Source organism: Formica exsecta, unplaced genomic scaffold, assembly GCF_003651465.1.
Source record: "Formica exsecta isolate Colony F162 unplaced genomic scaffold, ASM365146v1 scaffold47, whole genome shotgun sequence".
NCBI lineage: Eukaryota > Metazoa > Arthropoda > Insecta > Hymenoptera > Formicidae > Formica > Formica exsecta.
In genome coordinates, this window is record NW_021851936.1 from 2,132,618 (window position 1) to 2,139,318 (window position 6,701).

The following is a 6,701-nucleotide window of genomic DNA, read 5'->3' on the forward strand; positions in this document are numbered from 1 at the left end:
TATATAATATTAATTTATATAATAATATATAATTTATAATAAAATAAGATTAATTTATAAATGGCATGACATTTATGCCATTTATTATCATATTACAGGTAATTTAATTGATTGATTATTTGATCTTATATCAATTAAAACAAAGTTTAAGAACAGTGTCTAGAAACAAATTCTACGATATGGGCTATAAGATATTAGGATAAGATCGGCGCGCGTTAAGAATAAATTATCATCACACGTATATAATTGATAAAATTACTAGCATTCCTTATTCAATAAATTAGATAAAATCTACAAATTGGAAACAAATGTTTTCTATAATCTTCCTTCTTTAATTTAGACTTTAATTTACTTTTGCAATAGATACAACGCATATCAAATAAATTTATTAAAAATTATTCAACTTAATCTGTTTTAGCTCATCCATTAAAAAGTAACGGATTTATCTACAATTTTTATAATCTGCAGTCTCTACATCTACAATCTCTACAAATCCGTTACTTTAAAGTTAAATAAAAGTTTGTCACTCACCGGCACTGATGCGCAACAGCGGAGTTGTTGGTCTTGAGGCTACATTGTCTGTAACATACAAATATAAAATTCAAATTATAGCACACTACTAATAATAATTCCATATACAAGCTATAATCTAAAAGTAAAAACTTTGACAAGATTATAGCTTTCATATCAAAATCTTTTTCTCTAATTCTCTCTTGTCTAAATCATATAAATAAAAAGTCAAATTACGCGAGTAATTGTTTAAATCAAATTGTACGTACGCAATTAATAAATAATTAATATACAAATAAATTACTACTTACCACAGGGTTGTTCCACCGGTGCCCGATGCCTCTCCTAGGCCTCCTCCTCCTCTCAGGTTGATTCACTTAGGACCTTAAGGTATACCGTCCAGGTACTGAAGCCACTCCACCACGTCAAGGTGTACCCATGGGAGGGTTATATTATACAATATATAATTTTGTAATATAATATATAACTTAAGAAAGAGGAAGAATGTACTTTGTAATTGACAGATTATTGCATCCTTCTTTTTCCTCGATAAAATCAGATGCGATATAGATATACTTTTAAAAAACAAGTGTCAAATAATGAATTTGCTTTTTTAATTAAAAAATAAATTATAAGAAATATATATAAAATTATATAATATCAAAGTCAATGGATCAATGCATCACAAATTAATTACTAATCATTCGATCAATTATTACTCGTGTTGCGAGATTAGATAGTTGAATGTAGAAAATATATATAAGAATCATTAATATAATAATTATTGCTGGTAAATACATTGCAACATTAAATTAATAATTATCAACTCTTATCGCTTTGATTTCTATTTGAAATAAATAAATTACGCGAAATATCTAGTTCGATAAATAGCTATCATTTTGATACATTAAACATTAAACAATTAATATGTTTTAGAATTAATCATTAACAGCGCGTTAATTAATTCTTTCAAATTCATATAATCGTACGGTGATAGATATATTGTCAGATTTTCGCTAAATGTCATACGGAAAAGTACGATGTCTTTTGCAACATTGAGTTTACCGTAAAAATGATAAGAGTATCTTTTATATCTCGTGGGGTACTATCTAGAACTCTAAATAAAAAGTCGGTATTGCGAAAAAAATTTATCTCTCGAGAGACGAATATATCTTTACACGATATACGAAAAATTGTGATTTCCAAAACGTAGAGATCTATTATAATTATTACATGTTCTTATGGTTTTAATAGTATTCGTTCGATTTTGAAGGAGTTTTAATCATTAACAGCGTTAATAAATAATTTATGAATTATTTACCGCTTATCGTTGGTCTATCCGTCGCCCAAATTTCCTTTTTCAATCTTGTTCATCTTTTGTTGTTTTCTCGTGGCACTCACACTCACTCACGAAAACACGACTAATTATGATTAATCGTATATCGTGTTAATCGATCGCGAAACACTTTGCACGACATTCTCGATTATGGAATAATCACACGAGATATGCACTTTATTATATCATAAATAAAGAGAGCAACACAAAAAGTATAATTCGCTCGACGATTACACGAAGCCAAAATCATGCGCTACTCGACAGCAATGCTATCTCTGTTGTTATATTATATGTAGATATAGTATACGCACAATAATATGAATCGTAAATCGAAAGATTAAAGTAATAAAAAATTGTTACATAGCAATCGTTTAATCAATAATTAATTTATACTTGCATTTTAGGAAAATTTGAAGTATTGAAATATATTTAATTCACAATCAGAGCATTGTAAAATAAGGATTGATAATCGAAAAACATCGTAACAAAATGTATAATTTTTATTCTATCTCGCTTCGATTTTTACTTGTAAATGAATAATCACGTTATGATAAGATTTATCGTCGCAATACAGTTTTGTATTATTTATTAAAAGTTAATTAATCGTTAAATGTTATTATCATAGCAAATTATGTTCCGATAATAATCACGATCGCATTTAGGAATAGGATTCAATAATATACGAAGCGTTTCCTATCACTACTTTATTGCTCAAGTGTCGCTATGCGAATGATAACAAGTAAGAAAGAAATATTTGCTCAAGTGTCGCTATGCGAATAATAACAATGAGTAACCAATAAACAAAAAACATAAACAATAGCAAGTTACACGCCGCAAAGGCTGAATTCCAATTTCCAATTCCATTCATAATTCGTTGCCGGAATATATTATGTACTATAACATATATATACGCAAAATATTAAATTATACAAGTATTTTAAATTATAAATAAATTATTTATTAAACGAGTAATGTATCACGGAGTCTTTCGTTATACTTTCGCTAACTATTCGATTTTGCGATTCGATTGTTTTACTGCGTGTTCTTAATACGAATCATATTTTGATTGTTGAAAAGTCGAATGATAAAATATTGGACGAAATATTTTTAACTTTAAATACTGATAGAAAATTAATTATTGCTCATAAAGATTGCAATAAAATAGTAATTTATAATTTTGATTTCTATCACTTCGATTCTGAATGTACTTTGTAATTGACAGATTATTGCATCCTTCTTTTTCCTCGATAAAATCAGATGCGATATAGATATACTTTTAAAAAACAAGTGTCAAATAATGAATTTGCTTTTTTAATTAAAAAATAAATTATAAGAAATATATATAAAATTATATAATATCAAAGTCAATGGATCAATGCATCAAATTTTGATTACTATCACTTCGATTCTTATAATTAGTTGATAAATTGAACACGTCACATGATAAGCGCTTCAAGATCTATTGTCGCGGTATAGTTACGTATTATTTAATGTATATAAAAGATAATTAATGATTTATCATATCAAATTATTTCCCGATACTTGTCGCGATCGCGTTTCGAATTTGACGGAGTGTCTATCTTACTGTTTGAGTATTGTCGTGCGAATAATAAGGCCATACCGTAAAACGCGTTAACAATAGCGCGCTAATGTTTACGCCGCCAAAGCCAAATATAATGTTATCGATAATTTGCTGCCAAAATATTTTCCGTACTATGACATATATACAAGCAGAATATTAAATTATACAAGTATTTTAAATTATAGATCTATTTAATAGACGATTAATATATTACGGAGCATATCGTTATGTTAATTATTCGGATCTGTGATTTAACTATTTCATTACGCGTTTTCAATCCGAATCATATTTAGATCGTCGATCGAAAAGTTGCACGAAAAAATATCGGACGAAATATATTTAAATTTTAAGTTTCAATTTTTTAATCTTATTTTTTAAATAATTGTTGTCTAAAGAGTAAAAGAAAGAGAGAGAATTAATTATTAATTATATCAAATTAATTTCCGATACTTGTCGCGATCGCGTTTAGAAAAGGAATTTGACGGAGCATCTCGCACTACTACATTACTGTTCGAGTATCGCCGTGTGAATGATAAGGCCGTAAGTCGTAACAATAGCGCGCTAATGTTTACGCCGCCAAGGCCGAATACTATGTTATTAACAATTTGCTGCCGAAATATTTTCCGTATATATGACGTACACAAGCGGAATATTATATTATACAAATATTTTAAATTATAGATCGATTATTTAATAAACGATTAATATATCACGAAGCTTATGTTAATTACTCGGATCTGCGATTAGATTATTTTATTACGCGTTCTCAATCCGAATCATATTTAGATCGTCGAAAAATCGAATGAAAAAATATAGGACGAAATATATTTAATTTTAAATATTTTTAAATAATTGTGTTGCCTATACTATAAAAGAAAGAGAGACAATTAATTATTAATTATATCAAATTATTTCCCGATACTTATCGCAATCGCGTTTAGAAAAGGAATTTAAAGCGTCTCGCACTAAGTACTATATTACTGTTCGAGTGTCGCCGTGCGAATGATAAAGCCGTAAGTCATAACACGTAAACAATAGCGCGCTGTTTATTTATGCCACCAAGGCCTAATTCCATATTATTGATAATTCGCAGCTGAAAATATTTTGCGTACTATGACGTATATGTATACAAGCGGAATATTAAATTATACAAATATTTTAAATTATAGATCAATTATTTAATAGATTAATATATCACAAAGCTTATTTTAATTACTCGATTCTGTAATTCAATTGTTTAATTGTGCGTTCTCAATCCAAATTATATTTAAATAATCAAAAAATCGTACGATATAAAGCATGAGACAAAATATCTTTACTTTAAGTATCGATAGAAAAATTGTTATTGTTCGTAAGAATCGCAACAAAACGATAATTTATAATTTAGATTTCTGTCACTTCGATTCTTACTTTAAGAAAGATTCTTACTTGTATTTTATCGGTTTGAGAATATTTTTAATGGATTAATGAGATTCTTGCGATTAATTTTAATGGATTTTTGTGCGATTAAAATGACATTAAACACAACATAAATCGGATAACTTTTAATTAAACTAATAATAAAAATTTTGATTACATATTTAACTAAAAATTATCCGGTTTATGTCGTGTTTGGTATCATTTTAATCGCAAAAAATCATTAATCCATTAAAATTATTTTCAAACAGATAAAATGCAAAATATAAAAGTTTTATTTTCTATGGTAATATGACACATATATGTCTACTCGTGAAATACTATACATATAATAAAGGAATAAGTCCTTTGCATGTAAGAGACTTTGAAACTCTTTGACGATATCATTTCGCTTGCTCTTTACTTGTTCTCGTTCTCGTTTTCGATGACATCAGAAACCTTTACTTATTTATAATAATTTATTTATAATATTCATAAACCATATATAATAAAAACTAAAACATTTGTTTTATTTTAGAAAGTAATTTTTTGAAAATGATTTTAATGGGAGATTTTTAATTAAAATGACATCAAAAATACGATATAATTCGGATAATTTTTACTTAGATCAAGAAAAAAATATTTTATCTAATTTTTAAATTTATATCGAATTAAAATTTATCCGAATAATGTCGCGTTTTTTATGTCATTTCATTTTTAAAAATCTTATCAAGTAAAATTACGTTAAAAAATATAAGAAATATAAAAATTTTATAAAAGTTTTTATATTTATATTCAATAAATGCACTCCGTTAGACACTATTTCTGCTCCGAAGTGTTTGGTGAATAAATGAGGGCGAAGAATTTTGTTCTTCGAGCGAAAATAGTGTTAAGCAAAGCGTATTTATTGTTATGTTTATTTTCATAAGACTTGTATATTAGTATTATTAATTATCTTATCGTTTTATTTATGTTTATATATAAATTATGCTTATATAAATTATTATATATAATAGTTTTTAATGTGCATCAGTACGCACTAATGTATCCAACTGAATTTATAAATTAAAAAATTACTTAAATAATATTTTGATCCACAGTTATGGATCTAGCTAGCACACACGTGTACCAATCGGTTGTTTTATCGTAGCACCGAGGAATTAATCTGGCCATGTAGTTCCGCCGGCTCTAAATCGGATCTAGTTGTCGCTACTGTACCAGCTAGAAAGTGTCTTATAAAAAATGGCGGCGTAGAACGCATTTTAGAACATATATAAATGGAAGGGGAATGCCTTTGTTTGCCGATAGAAAAACATGTCGGAAGGAAGTGAGGCTAATTCATCATGAGACGAATGAAAGAGAGAGGCTTGCCTGTTATTGTCTCGCTCGCTCCTGAGATAATGATAAGAGTGAGCGAGGCAATGATAAGAGTGAGCGAGAGGAGAATAGCAACGTGCAAAGAAGATTCGAGGATCAAGATCGAGCTTTTATGAATGCTGCTATTCCTCTTTCACTCACTCCTGTGATTGTCTCGCTCACTCTTATTATTGTCTTATTATCAGAAGCGAGCGAGACAATAATAAGAGCAAGTAAGAAAAAGGACGGCAAAGGCTCGATCTTCGAGTCTTCTTTGAATGTTGCTATTTTCCTCTTGCTTGCTTCTGTGATTGTCTCATTCCTATATATTGTCTTACTTGCATTCATATATTCGTTTTGCTCACTTTCAATGCTCATCTCGTTCGCTACAAGCTTGTTGCCGACAAGCGGCCGATGAGAAACTATGAAAATTTGTAAGAGATAAATATATTATTAAACAATAAAAGTATTATTATTTTTATTATTTTTAAGTGATATATTTACACATAAAAGAAATTACAC